At 39.8% G+C, this 22,124-nt stretch overlaps 1 protein-coding gene across 11 annotated transcripts in view; it reads right to left on the bottom strand.

Moving 5' to 3' along the window:
• The window catches only part of LOC136449172 (zinc finger MIZ domain-containing protein 1-like), a 120,421-nt gene extending 98,673 nt beyond the window's left edge, over window positions 1-21,748 (bottom strand). For 7 of the 11 annotated variants that reach the window (XM_066449036.1, XM_066449038.1, XM_066449032.1 and 4 more), the window contains exons 1-2: window positions 21,616-21,747; window positions 2,175-2,304 (exon numbers count right to left, since the gene is read on the bottom strand). The gene's annotated coding sequence lies outside the window, so the exon portion shown is untranslated. Of the gene's footprint in view, window positions 1-2,174; window positions 2,305-21,615 lie in introns of all 11 variants that reach the window. The other 4 variants (XM_066449030.1, XM_066449029.1, XM_066449033.1 and 1 more) reach the window with 1 other exon arrangement.
• Window positions 21,749-22,124: the final 376 nt, after the last annotated feature.

Raw genomic sequence — 22,124 nt, forward strand, 5'->3', positions numbered from 1 at the left:
GCTGGGTTCAGGGTTAGGGGCGGGAAGGAATCAAGACTTGTCGCATTAACACCAAGGCATCAACAAAGGCTTGAATAGACAGCGACACCTCTATCCTACAGGTGATGACTATTAAAAGGCTGGGAAAGAGGAGGTGTGTTTTATAAACAACCTTGTAATCCATATACTTCACAAGAGTTCCTAGAATGGTGAGGCAACAACTTCTCTGATTGAAACAAACACACATTTTCTATCATTCGTAGCTTTGGGTTAATGACATCGCTGAGACGGAATTCGACCGGTTTTGACTTCATTCTTCTTTATCAAGAATTTATCAAGAAACACACATTTTCCAACCATCACATGATTTCATTTCAAAGAACATGATGGTCAGACCTGTTACTTTTCCAAATTCCTCAGATACAGGAACCGTAAACAACATGCTCCTCCTTTCCGATATTTTCTTCTTCAAAATTTTTTAGAAAGTCCTGGTAACTGCTGTATGTTTACAGTTGGGAAATCCTAAATCCAAGCCCAACATTTTAAAAAATCTGTAACATTCGTCAAATATAACATCACAAGGATGTTTTCAAAGAGTAAAAATATTGACCACGGCAGCACTTTTGAAACAGACTCTGCCAAGTTTCATTGCATTGTCATATCATTGTATTTTCTAATGGTAAGGCACCTCCTCTCCATATATGCTTGCGCCAAAATTACTGCTCTTTCTCCACCAATTATTCTTTACTGAGTACTCTAAGTAGTTGTCCAATGGCCTCCAATAGCTGCTGACAGTGCACGTTTATGTGCCATTGGCAGACAATTTATTGGACACATGACAGGCGTGTGCTAGAAACAAAATGTCAAAACTGCATCATTACACCAAATTACCACAGAGAAAAGCTGGTGCAAATAACTCACTCAATAACTCAGTGATCCAGAATGAAAACTTACGTCTCGTCTGCATGTAAATGCTGCGGTCTAAACACCTTCTCTTCTTTAACCCTCAACATTTCTAACAGGTATGAACCCACAACAACATAGTAGTCAAACGTTGATGAAGATTAGACATCCAGTTAATAAGATACGCCAAAAACAGATACTCTAGCAACTGGATAAAATTTTGACACAGTTAGACGTTTCAGACGCCAAACAGTTTACCAAATGCAGGAAAACCTGGTGTTGTTTTGGACCATATGATATTGTGAATGAGCAGCTTGTAAATAATAACTGTACAGAAATATCTTGTGATTAATTGAAAAATTTCTATCTGCGCTGTGCAGTTCCCATTGCCGTCATACCGGTATGATAACAGCTTTCTTCTACCCCCTAGTCATCTGTCCCTGTCAACAGAGGATCCCACCATCCTTTTTCCACCTGATTGTTTTGAAACGCAATTCCCACAATTCCTCTGGTAGGAATACCACAGATTCCTGGGAGAGGATGCCGCAATGTGGCTAACACTTTGGCCTGTCGCTATCCACTTGTGTACAGGCTTAACTCACTGACTTACAGCGCTAATGCTCAGCGGCATCCCAGCCTCCAGCCACAACAAGCCCCACAACTCTCTCAATGGGGCCGTTGATTTTACACAGAGTGGGTAAACAAGTAGAGACTGACCCTACAAAAGTGCTACCCCCACAATCACTCTGAGAAACTGGCCATATGCAGGGGCCATATGCAGAGGATTCCAATCCCTTTTACAGGCAGTTATGAATGGCAAGTGCACATTGAATAACATCCCCTCAGTCTGTCAGGGCCTTGGACATTATAGGCTCAAGCTGGGCTGGGAAGTGTAGCTCGTGTGCATACCACTGGCTGACCCCTACTCATAGAGTGCCCTTTCTCCTCCTCACAATCCCAGTCTATTGACTGCTGGGGGATGTTTACCCTCATTTGCAAGTCTAATAAACTAGGCTGGCCCTGCCTGCTAGTACCCCCAGGGAAATGGGGGGAAATCTGAAAAAAGATTGCTGTTCAATTACAGAGAATTACCAACAATCCCCCCTCTTGACATCCACACACACTCCAAGTGGACAGGCAGTCCACTGCTTGTGTTACAAACACACCATGGTGGACACAGTGGCATGGAAGGTGGCACTAGCAGACGACAGGTCACACTACACTCGTCAGCTGCAGGCACACAACTGATGGGCTACATTCAACAACTCACAAACTATCAGCTGGGGGCTTACCTTCCTAGCTGTAGCGGAGAGTCCACATTTCCGAGTCGGCAGACACACTTTCAATTATGTTGACGACGGCGGCTCTGCTTCCCCTCACCAGCGATCAGCACAAGAACTGCCGAGTTTGTTGCCTAAAAACCTGCAAACAAAGGCAGCGAAAATTCAGACACCAAATAGCAGGGTTCACTCCACTGTAGGCAGCAGCACCTCTTGCTCACCCCTCACACATTTGCATACCAATAGCAGCGCTCCCCTTGATTGGACAATATGCTAATTCATTCAAATACTGTACACAAATCATACTCAGACCAAACAAAACCTGGTCCAAACACTGCAGGGCAGGCTGGCACGAGCCCCGGCACACTCAACACGTCCCACCCAACAGCACCCGCTACAGTAATCATGCAATACTTTAACAAGATTACTGCTATTTCCCCAGGAGGGAATGGTATGGCAGGCTGGGCCTTTGTGTATGTCTGGCATGATGTATCCCTTACTACATACCGGCCCTGGCGAACTCCTAGGGTTTCACACTAACAAAGGCTCAATCGATCACCACCATTGTCGCACGGAAATATTTCCTCCACAAAAAACCAATAGAGTCGCCGTATGCTAATGAAGGGGCCCCTAGCAGCCCTCTATTTGTCTGCACACACGTGGCGACACATGTCAAAGTGTCTTGCGTGTATTCAAATGACCCACACTGATTTAGAGCACTGATTACCATGTAAAAGGGCTGCAAAGGTGCAGGGCTTCAACAAGCCGAGATAATCGAACTACCCAAGCCACAAAAGCTGGCTCGCAAACTTCTGATCTGCACCCAGGGCGAGGTCTGTGGATTGACCTTCTAAAAGGGCACATATTCTCCACTCCGCCTTTCCCAGGAGAGATCACGATGACAAGGTATTGTACAGATAAAAAATGTTGTCCACTGCTCCCCTTTGAGAGTATTTACATGACCTTACATGATAAATGAGAAAGTGCTTTGCTTATTGTACTTATGGACCAGACTGACAAGATAAAGAAGAACACAATGGTGTAGTGATAGGATCGTTGGGCCATAATCATCTCTTTTGTTGTCGTTATTAAAGATTGTTTAGATCTTTATTAAGGCACAACAGAACAACTACCAGTCATGTGATCTGTTAACTTGTTACAATATTGGAAAGGCATTGACACGGAAAATTTGAAAATCAAATTAACTTCAAGTCTAATATTTTGCCTTATATGAAATTTCACATGACAACTGGAAGAACAATTATATTTCCATATTCACAGTGTCAGTCCAAATTCAAGTGTGACATAAACTTAATGAAAGTTTATTTGCGAGTTCATGTCTGAAGGCTAATTACAAGTATGTAGAAACATAGGAGCCATACAGGTGACAAGAATAGTAATTGACATTATTCTATTAAGAAAATACTCAAATACTACTGTTTTCTACATTATAAACAACTTGAAGCAGATCTTGACATATTATATCATTGTAAGGCCACACCAATTTAATTTCCTGGTTAACAGATTTTTATTTTCCAAAAAAAAAGTAAAAATTGAAAAAAAAAATTCATGAAAACAGAAGGCTGGGCCAGCCTTCTGTTTTCATGATTTTTTTTTCTAGAATTTTTTTTTTTTGGAAAAATAAAAATCTGTTAACCAAGAAATTAAACTGGTGTGGCCTAAGATTCCAACAGCAAAACCTAGCATTTCAATGCTCAAACTTACATTTGTCAAAACTATCAAGAGACCAATTATCTATGTCTAATGACATTCATGTACATATCTTTGTAGGGTGCTATGACGCAAGCCTGGCCACCAAAAGTGCTTCTTTTCATTGCCTTTCCTTTCATCCAAGCCAAGTAATCCACCATGAAAACAGCAGCGACTGAACCAAAGAGCGTTTTTCTGAACAACTGGCAGTTGACGTAGTCATCTGCGCACTTGTACGGCTCAAGCAGACTTCTTAATTGCTGAGCTGCCCACATCTACGTTATTCATTTACAGAGCAGTTGTCCTACCTGCCCTCCCTAATTGATGCTTATTAGCTACAGGATTGGGACAGATTTGCTGCTCGTTTCTTATGAAAATGCTGACTCCTACGTTACAGCGTGTCACTCCATATTGTATGTGGTTATTCCTGACAATTGTAGTATATGGTACTGCACTTACAATTCCTGTCAAGTTGATGTGAGAAGATACTATAATTATAAATGTAACTCTTCACTGCATACTAATATATTATTACTGTTGACTTGGTACAGTGGCTTTTTTATGTAATAAAATGATTTAGAAAATGATAGAAAATTATCAAACAAAGAAATTTATTCAAAACAGGTTTTTCTCCAGTTTGCTGATACTACACTTGAGATATACCATTTGGTCAGCCATCCTAGAGCACACATGCTACTGGCTTTTAAAGATGCATGTAATGTAAAAAAATTGCAATTTCACACCAATACATTCCTTCAGAAGTATTTGAATTATCCTATAAACTAACCGCCAATAAACTAACCACCAACAAACAAACAAAGAAGTACATCAACAACAAATACTGATGGAAACTCACAACCTCCTAATGACAATAAAAGGGTCAGCATTTAGATTTTAGCATAGTTTTTGCAACCACTGCCCCTCTGACCCTTGCCACCCACCCCTCTGTAATTATTACCACTTGTCAGTGACCTGATTACCTCAAATTAGTGCTGGCTTGTTACCACTAAATCACTGATCCAGTTTTTTACACTAAGTGACAGGGAGAAGATGTATTTATCAACCAGAGGTACATCCCTGGATTTCATTTGTTGCCCATCCAATCTCCTAGTGGTTAGACAAGCACCTGGGGAATTCATCATCTAGAGATGCTTGCCCTTTCTTTGCATTTTTTTTAAAAGTAATACCATTCACCATTCACTTTTCCAAACTTCGAAGGCACCATGTTAGGTAAAGCAGTCATCCACAACTAAGGTGAGGCATGATGGTTTTCAAAATAGCTAGAGGTAGCACAATACAGCTCGCATTTCTGGCCAAGCACACAGCACCTGAGTTATTTTACATGCGGAGGTTTGGCGCTTGAGGCTCCTTCAGAGTCATACCTGGGGCCGCTGGCTCTATGTCCCCTCCAGAAGGACGATGTGTCGAAACCAGGGCTCGAACCCAGGCCACTGGCTCCACGGAATTTGAACCAAATGTGGCAATTTAGAAATCCTACATTTCAACCTGTTACCAGCTCTACACTAAATCTTATATGTTGTTATGGTAGTTTAATTTTTAGTCATAATCTATATAACTTTAGGGATGTTTATACTTTAGTACATATTTCAAATATCTTGAGTCTTGGCAAATGTCAGTGATAAGTATGGATTTGTGACTGTTTGTAAGACTGTGCATTGTCCAGACCTGCTTAATAGTGTATAATTTACTCTATGATCTTTCTTATGTTATAAACAAGAATCGGCAGACCCAGTAAGTAAATGTACTACATCCTCCAAAGGCACTCAGTAATGTACTAACCACTGAATATAATCAAGCAGCTAACTTTTGTGACATTAAACAGACTTTTGACTAAAACTAAGGGGGTTCTATCAAGAGAAGCTCCTTGCTAGATCTATGCCAGCAACAGATTGGAAGTTAACATCACAATCTTGTCATATTATTCGACTGTCCAAAATAAATGAGAGTCAATCAAGAAGTTGCAGTCTGTATTCATTGATACAACATGTAACTAAACATTTAAGAACATATGCAGTAATACTTGATACAACATGTCTTCTAGAACAAATGATGAAGGGCTATGCTTCAAAACAAGAAAACTATACACTAAAATTTGCTTCAGGTATTGGGCAGGGTTTACCATTGGCAAGCCCATTCCCGCTAACTTGTTACAACTCAGCAAACATGACATTCAACACACAATATCAAGGTCAGTGTGATGCACTGTCATCTACAGAGATCCAGTGTCACATCTGTATTCTCCCACTCTTGGGCAAAGGAGTGCATGAGGGACTGTTTCAACCCCACACAGCTCTTTCCACTGCAATTTTGTGGCAGCGTTATTGGAATACTGTACAGAAGAAAATCCAGGGGGCAGGCGAACACTAATACTTCCTGACAGCTAGCTCTACGTGATGAACACCGCGGGTCATCCCGACCAACAGGCACTGTCACTCTGATACCGTCTATGCAAAGTAGCAGTTCTTCTGCCACAAACTTCGGTCCATGTCTGAGTATGAAACTAGTGTATTTCAAACTTGATGTCTCATAAACTTGCCCCAATAACCAGCTACCTGTCATCAGATTAGCTGTATTGACTTGTACTTATTTACACCAAATATCATAAAAGTCAGCATACATCTGCAGTAGCTGGGTGAATTGGGGCTATCTTTACAGTGTTATGGTTAAAAGTTGTACTTTTTAAGATTGATTATTCCATGAGGAATATGTCTTTACTGTGCCAATGTGTCTACAATATAGGCATGGTCCATATCAGTACTGCTATGTGACTACGATTGGTATGTTATGAATGAAATGCCGAAATGTAGTGAATGAAAACTATTATTTTTCTACCTAATTACTCCTGGCATTTTGAAAAAAAAAAAACATGGTCAATTCAACAGCATTCTCCAGCTATTGTACACAAGCTTTCCTGGGCACGGAAAACATAACCTTCCATACAAGGGCAATAAAAACAACACAGGTTCATGTACGTAAACAGCTGCACCCAAGTTCAAGCCTGTTCAACCATAGAACTACTGAACTGTACAAGACAAAAGATTAACCTTTGCTGGGTCAACATTGCCACAATCACATAAACAAGGTGTCGGGCACGTCGCAGGGTCAAATGCCAGACCCTACACAGATGATGATGCACTGTGCTCTATGGGTAAAGGTGTAGAAACATACTACCAGTACCAGGGTATCTGTATCTGTATCTGCATCTATATAGCCGGTATAACCGCCATTAGACGTAATACACCAGCTTCGCAGGCACGCGGCACGGTAGCAGCTGGTTATATTACACCCAACGGTCTGTTACACCTGGTCTTTGCATATCTGACTGCAACCGGTCTTTGAAGCTATTTAGTGAGGATGCTTCTACGGTGCTTGATGACAACGAGTTCCATTCTACTATGGTTCTCGGAAAATACGAATTTTATTTTAGCTAGTGCATTTTAGCAGAACTGGCCACCAAGCAAGGCCTGATTTCAACCCTCCTTGCACCAAGCCATCATTTGTGACTAACCCAATAAATTAGTACCATTATGCTTATTTTTCAACTAGTGTGATAATGGTACTTTTGCAAGAATTTAATTGTCTGATAATCTGAAAAATGGTGATATGATCCTAAAAACTAACCAACAATCCTTCTAATCAATTACGTGGTGTAAAAAGAAGTAAGTCCCCCCCCCATGGATACCTTTATAATGCCACCTTTTTACCTTACATTTTCAAAATCTCCTCACTGTGGAAGAACCAAGACCCCCTTTCACACCATCCTCCAGATTGGGTGCTTCGCTACCTTGCAATTACCATTACGTTACAGGGCTCGAAATAGTGGGTGCATGTGCACCTGTGTGCACCCAAAATCAGAGCTGTGCACCTAATTTTTGACTGTGGGTGCACTAGTGCACATATATATTTTTGTAGGCTATAGGGTAAAGGTACTATAGTACACTAGTAAACAGTATCAGAAAAAGCAATATAACCCTTTGTTGCACTTTCTTTGATGCACTACTAGTACTTGTCTGAAAATTGGAAGCTATAGAATTACAGATTGGAGTTCTTGATTATAATTATAAGAGCATTAAACTGTAATTATGTTTTGCTGACATTCAACTTTATTTTATGTGGTGCACCCAAATTTCTTTCTGTGCACCTAATTCTCTTGGTAGGGTGCACCTATTTGCAAAAATGGCTTTCGAGCCCTGCATTAAAATAAAATCCTGGCTAGAACCCTGATACTACAGCTTCAATACAGACCTTACTGTGAACTACTCCTAGCCAGCATCCTTACCTCCAGGGCTTCCCTTATAGGTTTTTTTGTTCTTAATCCTCTGCTTTTAAAGTCTGCTCTCAGTAAACATAGTGGGTTTCTAGGATTTATATTTGTTAGACTATGGACTGTCTGTGAATTAAGGTACACGTTCATTGTTGGTTGGACTGTGGGTTTTGAATCAAGCTAGTCTGACATTATCACATGTATTATACTTACAGAAAAACATGATACTTATTACGCCATTATATAAGAAATACTATACCGTACTTGAAGTGATGCTGCTGCTTAAGATTTAAAAACTAGAGCAGAATAAGAACCCTAGTGTTGGACATAGTTTACTAATAAACCACTTCATATTCATAAAGTCAAATGTTGACAAGATCAGCTATTAATAATAGACTGGCAAGTGTACAGCTCTTCAATGTTATCTTTACGTTGCAAAAGTCTCCTTCGTTGCAGGTGTAAAAGAGGTGTCCGCCACTCCAGCAACAGCACAGCACCTGGTCGTCCGCAAACAATGCATGATGGACTACATGTGGTCACATGACTCTCGCCGGGCTTCCCCTAATCTCCGCACTATCTCACGCATTCATCTTGACACATCCTGACGACTGGAACCAGCTTGGAATACTCTTTACAAATGACATTACTATCAGCAGTCTTCCTGCATACTTTGCAAATTAAGTCTGGAACTGAATTTCATTTTGGAGGTAGATGTACTAGGAGTACATACTTCTTTGATGACACTCCATAAGTTATCTAACATTTTATGCACTGACAAAAGTATAAGCAGGCTATCTGAATAAATTATATAGTGACATTTGGTAACAAAATATGATTTCCCATAACACCATATATACTTAGTAAGAAGCCTTATGTGTTCAAATTAAATAATTACAGAGCAAGCTGCTACACCACTTCTTCCTTGTAAACATCATGATCAAAAGCTGTCTGCTACCAAAAAACCGAGACCATCGTGGCTTGTCCAGGACAAAAACAGGAAATTCTGCTGCAGTACCCATGTCAGCCACCAGGAGGTCTACAATCTACTTTGACCTTCATCTTCCCAAGACCTACCCACATACCAAATATCATCACATACCAAACGGATGATCCAAAAGAATACCTCTGTTTTTCAAGTAGGTCAAATAATCACTTAGAGATACTATGAGAGATGTGGAAAGCTATTTTGATTTCCCATCAGTTATAGGAAAGGTTTTTATCCCCATAATTCGTAGCAAGGTGGCTAAATTTTCAGTGATTGCCTTCCTAAATTTTGTATAATATATACTATATTTGGTGGTCCTACTGAATTTAGCATAAAAGTGTTTTTGGGACTCCCCCATGCAGACCCCATATGACTGCTTATGATAAAAGTCATTGACAGGCTATCTTCTAACACTTCTTATTTTCTAACACTAACCTTTGTTAAAAAAAACATGAAAATAGAATTATAGAAAATCCAACTTAATGCAAAACACTGTGACTTTATCAACATTTTACTAGTACTTCTGTGTCATGAAAGTCAAGGCCACAGAGGACAAATCATAGGTGCGATGTTTGACAACAGGTCCTCATCAGTATTCCTAGGTGGTACAGATGTCGTCTCTAACCTTTACCGCACCACTAGTGACCTGTACTACCGAAATGTAAGATCTGCCTCACTGCTATATAGGCACATGTATAGTTGCACGACCTGAGGAAAAGTCACAACACTGGAAACTTCTAGTATTTGTGTCGCAGGTGATATTTACAGGCTTGACGTCAACCAACCAACCAACCAACCAAATAGCTCCCTGTGGGCATGAAAACGTATTCGTTTATCTTTGCTTTGAAGTTTTAATTTTCAGTGATTCTCGAACAATATTTAACATCTACCAAACAGTTCCCATGGAGACCCATCTTTTGCTTGTTAGGATGGGATATAAATATTGATGTATTTCATCTGATTAAATGTACACGACACTGTCTTTTTACCTTCGCCGGGGTAGCATTTGCGTGTGTGTGCGTATGTATGTAAAAGACCAGCATAACTCAAGAAGGCTTGGATGGATTGCCTTGATATTTGGTACGTAGTGTGGGTAGGTCTTGATGAGACCTGGAAATGATTGGATTTTGGGTCCCATAGCGTCTTGTTACGGTACTGCAGCGGAACTTCCTGCTTTGATATATCGTGTTCTGGACATGCTATGGTCCTGATTTTTTTAAAGTTAGCTTATGTTGGGTTACTACCATAACGGAATAATCTGGCTTCTCCAAAAGCATGGGTAACATCTTACACCAATCAAAACTGTAAAGACATATCTCCAGCTTCTTTTAAATAAATAAAGTGACAATTTCCTGATATTTATTGTGATCCACTGTTTTAATTATCAACATACATAATATAAATATAATAATTAGATCAACTAAAGAGATAAATCGGAATTAAAAAAGTCTCAGGTTCAAAGGCAAATCTCAAGTCCAACCTTTTTCCTTTCACATTAATTCAACTTTGGAACTTGATTGACCTTCTAGCCCTGTGTTTTATTGGCAAACATAAAGTCAATATTAGTTAGTCCCTTTCTCTTTCATACAAGCAAGTTTTTACTCGACAGAAAGTTGTGTTCTAACATTGTTATGGAACAAAGAGACGTCTGCAAAAGCAGACATAGAAGCATTATCAACAACAAGATGTCATATTGCATGACATCTTTACTCCAACTGTGTCTATTGTATGGGCAAATGCAATAGAAACCTCTCTGCTAATCTCATTTGTATGTTGCTGAAAAAAAAATTCAGTGTAACCACATGATGTACATGAGTGGCTGTGAAAGGACCAAGATTACCGTGGTAAAATGGATCAGGCTGGTAATAAGGACTGACAGCTCTCATCTAGGATTGTCATAATGTGGCAATAAAATGTTCAGCTCACATTATTCAAAGCCCTCATCAAACCAACCAAAACATGCTGTAATGCACACCAAATAACTTTCCAATACGTTTCATTGTCGTTGGTTGTTACTGATTTATTTTTCATGTTTCTGACTGGAACGACACAGCAGATGGTAATAGATATTCCGAAATTAATTTCATTTTCATTACATGGCCGGGATGAAAGGTGGCCTTATTAAATCGGGCTATAATGTGGTTAAGTAGTATGACATCATAGCGAAAATTTCCCAATGTGATTATAACCCACCTGACAATTTGAATACTAACAAAGACAACACATTACAGCTCCAAGATCTCATCAATCAAAAACAACATCTACATTGAAAAGCTCAGCCTCCGTTATGAGTATGACAAATGGCCTCGGCAAGATATTGTGATTAGAGCTTCTGGGAGGCATAGAATCAGGGCCATAAAGAGCTGATATACGCGCACACGATTACCCTCTCTGTTGCTCAATTATTTTGTCCAAGGGCCTGGTTGGGGGTAGATTTCATAAGGATGAACCGACACGCACGACATCGGCGGCGGCGACTTACCAACGTAAGCGCACAGAATACTAACGGCGGCGGCGGGGAAAAAACAATTACCGCAATTCAGCGGCGTCGGGTAAACACCTATAAGACAGGCTGATTTATCGGCGAGCAGCCATGGAAGCAATTTGCATTTTTATCAGTAGGTGGAGGCGCTTGTAGGAAGGTGTCTTAAAAGCTGTTAGGGGAAGCTTAGTTAGATCGCAGATGATCAATTCTACCTCTTAGGCAGATGAAGTGGTAACGTATCGCGGCAGGGAAAAGAATTGATGTCGACGCTCGCCGAAAATGACGAATCTGATCACAAGACTCCGACCAGCACAGCATGCATCAACCATCTTCTCCTAGAAACGGATATTACCATGGCAACAGTAGATTAATCAATCTATCTTCCCGGCTCCAAACACCTGAAAATTAAAGACCAGACAGGATAATATTGGTTCCTCACGAAAGATAGCCAATGTGTTCTAGACTATTTCTCCATCACTATTCAATACACAAGTAATAACAATAGATTAAAATCTTAATTCAATATGAAAATATCAGACATCTTTCATCAGTGATGGAAAATAAATGTTTACCTAAGACTTACGACATACATATTTGTGTTCTAAATAAACAGAACAAGTAACTGCCAAGAAAAGGCAAGATGTTCTAAAAAATTTAGAATTAAAATTTATTCTTCAATTTCCTGGATGACTAGTATTCGCAAACATAAGTCAAGTCAATATAATTCAAGTCAATGCCTTTATTTTTCTTCTAAGTGCTTGTTCGGCCACATGGCCGCTTTTCAACAATGGTTAATTTATTTTTCTACCTATAGTATCGCAGCAGTGGCCACATGATATTCATCCAACAAGGAGACAAGCTAGAGATTAAGTAGGTCCGATTATCTAATGGGCAAGTTTGTGATCACTGTTCAGGTTGTGGATTAGAGAGTCAGCCGATACAGTTATCGTGAGTCGTTCAATGTAGTAAGTGGTCCTTGGTTCTGCCTAACTATACATTCCCAGCCGTGGATGTGGGACCACACCTACTTACATGGGCGTGAAATATATGAACAACGGGGTATGAAGGAGTTTTTCTGTCACCTGCATCATTGCAGCTATCACGAGTTTTACCTGCAATTTGGTGAAATCGTTTTGTCAAATTTTAGCAATTTTTGATGACGCAATCCAACTGAAAAGTACATCTTTTCACAACAGTTAGAAGTCCATTGCTTTAAATTCCGTTTTTTGTCAGCAAATTGTATATTTCAGGAGGGTCTACTTCTAAGCAATGAGACAACTCTGCCTACAGATATATAACCATTAGGCCACACCAGTTTAATTTCTTTGTCAACAGGTTTTTATTTTCCAAAAAAAAAATTTAGAAAAAAAAATTCTTGAAAACAGAAGGCTGAGCCAGCCTTCTGTTTTAATTTTTTTTCTAAATTTTTTTTTTTTGGAAAATAAAAATCTGTTAACCAAGAAATTAAATTGGTGTGGCCTTAGCCTCTCAATGCAGATACAATTTATACCAAAATTCCTGATACAAAAAATGATTAGTGCTAATATAAATGCAATCAACTCTTTGTGTAAATACATTTGATTTCCAGATCAAAAATTCTGGTATGAAGATGGCATTAAGTTGAAAATCTGGCAATCAGTTTGTCAAGCAAAAACAACATACATGTAGTTGACAATGGAGTCAATGTCAAATGGTGGCTGGTGCTTAGGTCAAACCAGTTTGAGATTTAAGGTATCTAAATTTGTGTTTATGTACTCAAGAAAAAAGCTACTGGTACCAGGTAAATGGTAGATAAGAAAGGGCAGCAAACACCAGTTACAACATCTCATATCTGGAATACTTCTTGCATCAACAAAGATAGGAGAGTCAGCTTGCAGTAACTGTCAGACATCATCTAAATGCACTGGTCAGCACTGTAACTAATTGGACCGATTTTCCAAAAAAAGTCTATACCCAAACAGTCAGAAACACAGATAGACAGATCACAGGCTGACGGTTTGGACAAACTTAAGTCACTCATGAAGCAATCTGCTTCAGTATTTCTCCAAGATTAAAGACTTGGCTGAATCGGTATGCAGCACATTGCACCACTACAGCAGCACTGCCCACAGCAATTCAGTAGCCCATTATCAGACTGGGGCTCTACAGGTAAGGAATACCTATTCCCCATGGACAGGTGGATTCAACCCCATCACCATAAAGAGAGATAGTTGGGTTGTGCTGGGGCCGCCAGGGATAGATAATGGGCAGCAGCTCTGGGCAATGAAAGTAGGAACCTGGGGCCAGAACAGGCACTGCCACTCTCTGTAAATACAGACCCTGCACTTGTTGGGTTCGGGTGTAGACAAAGACAATGCTGGTCACTTTCCATTTGGAGAGAAAAACTGACCAACCTCAACCCTCTTTTTCAACATGTTACAGGTACAATGAGGTTGCACAAAGAGCATGGTTTCCTCTATATCATATTATCTTAATTTGTCAGATCAGATATAGACGACTTTGACTTCATAGAGTTAATTAGATTTTCAAATCTCATCACAAGTTTTATCAAAACATTTCTGCAGGGTCTGGTACATGAAAAAATGAAAGGGTAGAGAAGAAACCAAAAAAGAAAAACAATTAGGAGATTAACCTCATCATGTGCAGCCACTAGAAGAACCAGGACTTGGTATCTACGGAGCAATACTGATAAATAACAGTTAGGGTAGACTAGACGGATAACACAATCTGGGGGTTACTTCTAAAGGGGTTTACCAGCACCAACATTTAGCGTCATTCACACAAATTCTTCATTGACCAATCATCTAAACAAAATAGCTGTTATCATTTGTGTCTTTATGGTATTAGATTATATTCTTTTCTCCCAAATATTACACTTGATTAAAGACGGTAAAACAAGAAACTAGGAGAATCAAGAAACATATGACTCATGTTATCACCAGTTTCGATTCAAAGTTGCTACTGTCTTGTTATGCCACTCACAACATTACTTTAACTAGAAAATTATTTTTAAAAAGGACTAATACCAAAATGTTATGATGTCACTTGCTACAGTAGCCATTCCTGTGACACCGTGGCCACCAGTGACCACTTCTTTTCCATTTGTGTCCAGATGAATGCTATTTCCCAAGGTAGTTGTGACCGTGCAGCGAAGCACCTAACCACAATTCAACAGTGCGGATGCCGCACACCGCCCCTTCCACACCACTGCTCCGGACCACACATTACACATTCCCCACCACATCTCGGGGTCAGGTTTAACTTTGCCGGGTCACCCTTGCCTGATATTCCATCAATTTCCACTGATATTTCATTACGTGGGGAAATACAGAGGACATTAAGCATTAACGAGGAGTGCGGACGTGACAACGCTCTCTCTGCACACCATTTGTCAACACGCATCCCCAACAGACTCATGGGAAGGATATGCAAAGAATATAGGAGATAGCTTTTAGAAATGTAACCTCTTATATATTTGTTTATCAGTGCAGGGAACATATTAAGTAACCTGTCTTACAGTTACAGGGAAGAAGAAAGTTTCGGATTTTAAGGACGGAGAGATGACTGGATGCTGCACTATCTAGAGTACCGGTAACTGTAGGATGTTTCAACCAAGGGAATTCATTTTTCATGGCAATCACACTGGTGGGGTCTGTGTAAAAAAAACATTGTAATATTGCTAACCTGGAAGATTGATTCTGGGGGATATTGCAATTAGGGCTAGCAGTCCCTGCTAAAATGACTTCACTCATAGGCCACCTCAGCAGTAGGGGTGATCATTAATATCAAAATGGTAGAGGGATACAGAGCCAGGAATGAGGGTCTACATGCCTTTTTACACAGGGCGTAGCGAGCTATCTTAATTCAATGTTAATCGTAGCTGGCCCGCTTTAACTCAACATTAAGTGTTGTCAGTAAATTATTCGTGAAGCGTAATTAGTCGCTTTGATTCCACACGTAGCACGTCATTTGTTAACCTGAATTTATCTCCAAGCGTTATCGACTAATTCTACGAATTGCGAAGTTTAACACCAGCTTGTCCAAGTCACAAGGGAGAGTTTGGTTGTGTCAGCACTGCCAGACACACCATGAATATATGGTACAGTTCAATGAACTGGTTCTCAATACCTTGTGCAAGGACAAGTCAATTTAGTATTAAGCATTGCAAGGTTCTCCTGAATTTACCGTCAAGCGGTGCCAACCCTCCTAAATGTATTGTTAAGCGGCGTTGCTAGGATCCCCCCTGCAGACCCTCAAAAATATGCTCTGGACACAGAGGAGGGGAAAAACATGAGACTGAGAGTTAAGCAGACATGCTGTCTCCCAGTCCAGTTGTGAGCAGGAAAACCTGGGCGTTAGAGTACATAGCTTACACAGTTACAGAGTATATTTTGTATTGTAGAGCGATCTTTCCTCCCACAATGGTCAGACATGGCATACAGGATATCATGTAGAATAGTCTGCAGTCTGTAGCCTTAATTTACCATAGCAGGTGGAGTAGAGATGGAAAGGGTGGACCGTATAACGTAGGCACATGTAAGTGTAATCTGGGTGTAATCATACTTGATAGGCTTGACAACATAGCACACACAATGCCATACACAGGTAATTTTCTTACAACTACTACTGTGGCAAGATGCCAGGCAGCCCAAATGCCTCTTGCTTTTGAGTGTGACTGACGAAATGCGAATATTACTATTAGCGTGATCCAATCCATGCTGACATTTCAAGGGTTCAACAGCCCAAGATACAAGGAAATGTCATTTAGGGGAGTACAAATTGGGGTGTTCATCTGGGAGAAAACCCAGGGCTCGAAATTCATTTTTGGAAATAGGTACATTGGTGGCACTACATATATACAATAGTACCTTTACCTTATATATAGATGCATTGGTGCACCCAGTGACACAGTAAAAAATTAGGTGCACAGCTCCAATGTCAGTATTTCGAGCCCTAAAACCTGATGCCCAAAGACCACAAGATTACCCAACAGAGACAACCACTTGGTCATGTGACTGTGGTGCCCAGTCTAGCTATGAGACATCAGACATCCGATACCCACACCACTGCAGGTCGGGGAGGACACAGTTTGCCTAAGGAATTACCCGACTCCCAGTTTTACATTGTCCACTAAAAGCATGTGTTGCCAGTTGGCAGGGTAACCTGAACAACACAAGTGGAACGCAAACATTCATCAGCAGAAAGAAGTTGCAGTAACCAACCACATTAAACACCCTCGCTTTTTTATTATGTTAGTCCAAGGAGAATTAGAAACTGAGCATATGCTGTTTTTCAGCAGTCATGTCAAGCAGAGACGAATGGACATTTTTTGGTACAAGCTATCGTTATTACTTAAAATAGTATAGCTTGCAAACAAACCTAAACTTTGATAACTGACACAAATGTATTCAAACAACACAGTCTGATAATGGTTGGGAATTAAACATTTTCCAGGGGATTCAATATTTCTAAATCTGTTCGTTTAAAATATTTTCAGATGGAAGTATTAAGCCATATGCAGACAATACATCATACCTGACACACCTGGCCTAACGGCAATTGGACAATGGAAGACAATGCCTGGTAACTTGTTCTATACAAGAAGGAGGACGTATGAACAGGTGTAACCATTAAATACAGAAAGGTCTAATGGACTAGAGATAATTAAACACACAATACAAGTCACATCTTTCCTGGTAATAGTAGTTAGGGTACTGGACATGTGCCAACAATACAAGCAACAGTAAAATACAAATTTTCAAAAACAAAAAAAATAAATGAGAGTAAACTAAAAGTAAAGAAACTGCCTTTTAAATTTCAACAATCATCCAGTAATGCAACAATAGAAACTCAATTCAACAAGAGTTACTCAATTACTGTATTCAACATTACAAATCTTAATCAACCAATATTGAAAGTTTAATATCACAGAAATGTTATGAAATAAATATAAATGAATAATTACATGCAGCTTGAGATTACCTGTTCTTGAAAATTTGCATGAACAAAAAAATCTATGCCTAATTCATATATATGCACATAACATATGCACATCATGCTCTTAAAAAGAAACTATTGATACATACAGGATCTGAGACCAACATGGCCTACAGACATGTCTAAAAAGGATGGCATTGTTGTATAAACAAAGGTTACACCGATATACAAATTCTTTTGAGGTTATCCTTGTTTACAAATCATGATTCCAAGATTTAGATTTATTTTTTTCTATTAATCAAGCTGTTGTGATTCTGATCTCCATCGCTATAATGCATCCTGATTAATGTTTTGGATACACCCACCAATTGGCCAGGAAAATGCGTTAAGCTTACAAAACTGCCAACATGCTAAACAAGTTAAAATTTGCGAACAATTCATCCCCACTACCAACTGCAAGACTTTATTTTCACTTACCATTGGATTGATGATGATGATGATGACTAGACTTTAATAGATCCATTAACAAAGACATACCCATATGGCTTTCTATTTTTTTCTCAAGAAATCCACAAGAGCTATTTCATCCAGCTTCACAACTACAATGGACCCGCCCACTTTGGTGACATCCGCCACCTCTCTATATATTACAGGGGATTATATCACCTGACACAGAATACAGCTACCACCCCTTGTGCAGCTGGCATTTCATAAAAGCCAAACGCCCCGGTGCCATTAGCGCTGACTGACTTTGGGGAGATTGAATGGTTCTGACAGGTATGGCTGCTATTTACATCCAGACGCCCCCAAAGACATTGTCATCACATCTGGGGAGTATATGCGATGATGATATAATACATAATATCTCCATAGGAAACACCCTAGTGTGCATTCTACCCCGTCATATTTATCAACGGTGCGTTAGGAAACACCGGCTTTCATGCAAGCCTTCCGGACAAGACTAAAGACTTGATTGGAAATCTGGCGAAGTTTGTGATATAATCAACCCTGCTGAAATGGAGTTGACACGAAGGCCTCTAGAAACCAAAACACCATATATCAGAGCGCAGTCCCCTATCAACAGTCACACTAGTAAGACATTAACTACATGTATCAGACAGCATGCAGCATGGGTCTGTATTGTGAGCGATCTCTCGGCACACTCATATAGCATGGCGGTAAGCTAATGGATAACTTGCATGACTTGCATTCTGATTACAGCTAACTCCGGATTCACCGCTGCAGAATTTTAAGAGTGCGGGAATCAAGGTGGTTGGGAGAGGCCGCACACCGAGAAGGGAATTATGGGGCGGGTCTCCATCAAACATTAAAAAGGATATGACCAGGATTTGTATGTCAACCTCTGCATCACAAAGCAGGGTCCCTGTCAAACATTGACCACTGCGGAGTATGAAATTCATAATCTGTATGCTAAACACAGATTTTCTACACTGACTGGATAATACATTGACTAAAGCTAACGGAATAGAAAATTACTTGTTTTCAGTGATGTAAGAATATTCTATATCTCTTTAACCCAATTATGGGATCAGATCATCATTGGTAATTAGAATACCAGGACTCATTAACCAGTTTTAAAGTGCATATCATGAAAAACATAAGAAATACACTCTAAATAGTAGTAAATACGCTTGTTTTTATTACAAGTTATAGGTTTAATTTCATGGCTTTAATTCCAACAGAATTGTCAGATTTACACTCTTAATCGGAGAAAAACTCCCTGCTAATAAAAACAGTAATATAGCAGCCACCAGCAATACTGCTCAACAATGACCGACTGCATATATACAACACAAACACACCCTGTCTCACTACCTTTTAGACAATCAGGTCTTCCCTTCAGCAAGAACAACAGACTAACCCTTCCAAAAGACACGTAACTAGTTAGGCAAAAGAGAGCTTGTTGTATGACTAATGACATTAGCAGGGGAGGACTTAATACAGAATGACAAATTGTTCTTTGGACAAGGGTACAATTTTGAGGCTGACAAGTCTAATGCCTGTTGAGTAGATTATCTCATATTAGTAGAGTTGATTTCTTGTGACAGCATATATGCATTACCATGGAGATATAACTTTGATATTACCGTAAAACAAAAGTATTCAGTTTTACACTTTTGAAAAATGCTTCGTATGCTTAAGGATATGAGGGGATATGTCAAGCTGTATAAAAAGGTTATTCAGCGCTATTTTATTTGTGGTTAAACTTTTAGCCATCCAATATCTGAAAACATTACATATCTGATATCACGATATCCTGTTTACTGTGTTCCAAATCCAATGTACATACACAAACAATCTGTACCAGAATTTTTTTTTTAGATCAATACCGTTAATGTTATATACATCATGTTGAAAGAATTATAAGATACTTTGAATGGCCAAAAGAGCAATTCCATTCTAGTTCTAAACATCTATGCAAGGGAATATTGTACAAAACAAAAGTTGTTTGTTCATTTGTTTGTTTGTTTGTATTGTTTCATCACTCAGTAAATCACCTTACGCTGTAATACACCAGTTCTGTACTTATACTCAGAGATTATTTGAACCTTTGTTGACGAGTATTAAGGTTGAGTCATTCCATACAGGGGAAAACTACTGTCCTTTACGTCCAGAAGTCAGATGAGATTGCTTACCACTTGACCATTCATGGAAAGCGATACATCCTTTTTATCTAGCCTGCTGATCTTACAGTGGTGTAAGGTTAACTGTTTCCATGGCAGGTTCAGGCCAACTGCTTCAAAAGTGCCATTAATAACAAGGTGGAAGAAAAAATGTTTGAGCTATTTCATCTGGGTATAGTTTTTTTCAACAAATCAACACAATCACAACAAATAACAAATCAACTCAAACTTGCAACAGAAATATTCTACAGAGCCCTTCTATGAAGAATCATATGCAGTGGCAAAATGACAAAAAGTACAGAAAATGAAGTGGCCAAATTCAAGTGGGCAATCAATCTGATGCAAAAAAATAAAGGGCAATGATACCAATTTTTTTGGGGTAAAAAAACCCTGATGATCAACTTCTAAGAAAAAACACAGCTTCATGACTAGGTGTGTTCCGTGTAGATACAATCAATCAATCAATCAATCAATTAATCAGTTTTATTCATACTTCCTCACAGCTTCACAACACTTCCATGACCATGAATGCATTACGTGAGATGTGCACAAAAACAGTCAGTACAGGAAAGGACAGCCCCGGACATTTCCCCTTGTTTCAAAGAAAATACCAGCGCAAGGAAAAACCACTTCTGTGACATTCTCTGGTCATGACTCCTTCTGGCATGATGAGAACAGGAAGTGTGATTTCAACAACGTTCCTTCATAATTTTCATCATCAACCTCTACACTATATAACATCACACATCAATGTATGATACTACATCAATACAGCCTGGACGTGGAAAGGTAATGTAAAGACACCATAATGCACTGATTCCGGTTTAAACTTTCAAAGCGGACCGTATTTGCATAATAAAAGCATGAATGGTTTGAAGTAGAGTGGCGGATAACATGTTGTTCTTGCCACTTTGCTGACAACTGCGGTCGTATGGCTTCTGTTTTATCTCTTTTGAGAACTAAGAACGATCGATTATCAATTCCACATCAAGAAAAATCTATAAATCATGATCACTGATTTTTGTGATAATATAGTGTGTGTGTTTTGTTTCGTTTCGCCGACCATGAGAAGGTACGGAAGGTACCACTCTTTTACCCCCCTCCCACTAACCCAATCGCGATCACATTACAAAACATGGCAAAATTAATCAATGAAATACGGTAACAACAAACAGACCATTTCAGATCATCCTGTATGTAGACAGCAGTACCAAAACACGAGAAACCGCCGGCTCGGCACGCGATCTACTCCCAAAGCCGGAACCACCAGAAATCTCAGCCGAGCTGCTGATGAAACTGATGACCTGACACTGGCGTCATGCCACACGTCAAACACTCCCTACAAATCGGCGGTTTCCTCGCGAACCGCGCCAGAACCAAGGCTACAAAAGGCTTCCAGTACTTACCAGGGTCTTCTCTGGAGTCTGGGGTGGGTGAAGGGGACGGAATCGTCCGAGATCTGGTGGATTTGGGCGACAAAACCCAGCTGGAAGTCAGCGGCCACTGCGACCGCCGAAAGTTGTCTTTGTAACCCTATACCTTCGAGCCTGAAACACGCCCTGTGATTGGTCAGTTTTTGTCAGGGGGCATGACCTTTCACCCGACTGATATTTTCTCATTTCCGCCAATCAGGATCTATTTACATGGCTTCTCAGTCTGAGGAGGCTCTTTTCATTGGATGAGCAGTTTCAGCGGTATTTTTGAATTATTATTTCGAGCCGGCATTATGATGATGAGTTCAGTATTGTCACTTATTGTTCAGGCTGGTATTGTTGTTGGTTTGTCTGTCTCTGCAGTGCAGTTTCTGATAATTCTGCAAGAGGGCACTTTTTGTCAGCTGGGGGTGAAGTCTGCCATCTCTGATCACTTGTTTCATTGTCTAGTCACTCTAGTGAGTGCCTCTCAGTATGGATGA

Source organism: Branchiostoma lanceolatum, chromosome 14 (genome assembly GCF_035083965.1).
Source record: "Branchiostoma lanceolatum isolate klBraLanc5 chromosome 14, klBraLanc5.hap2, whole genome shotgun sequence".
NCBI lineage: Eukaryota > Metazoa > Chordata > Leptocardii > Amphioxiformes > Branchiostomatidae > Branchiostoma > Branchiostoma lanceolatum.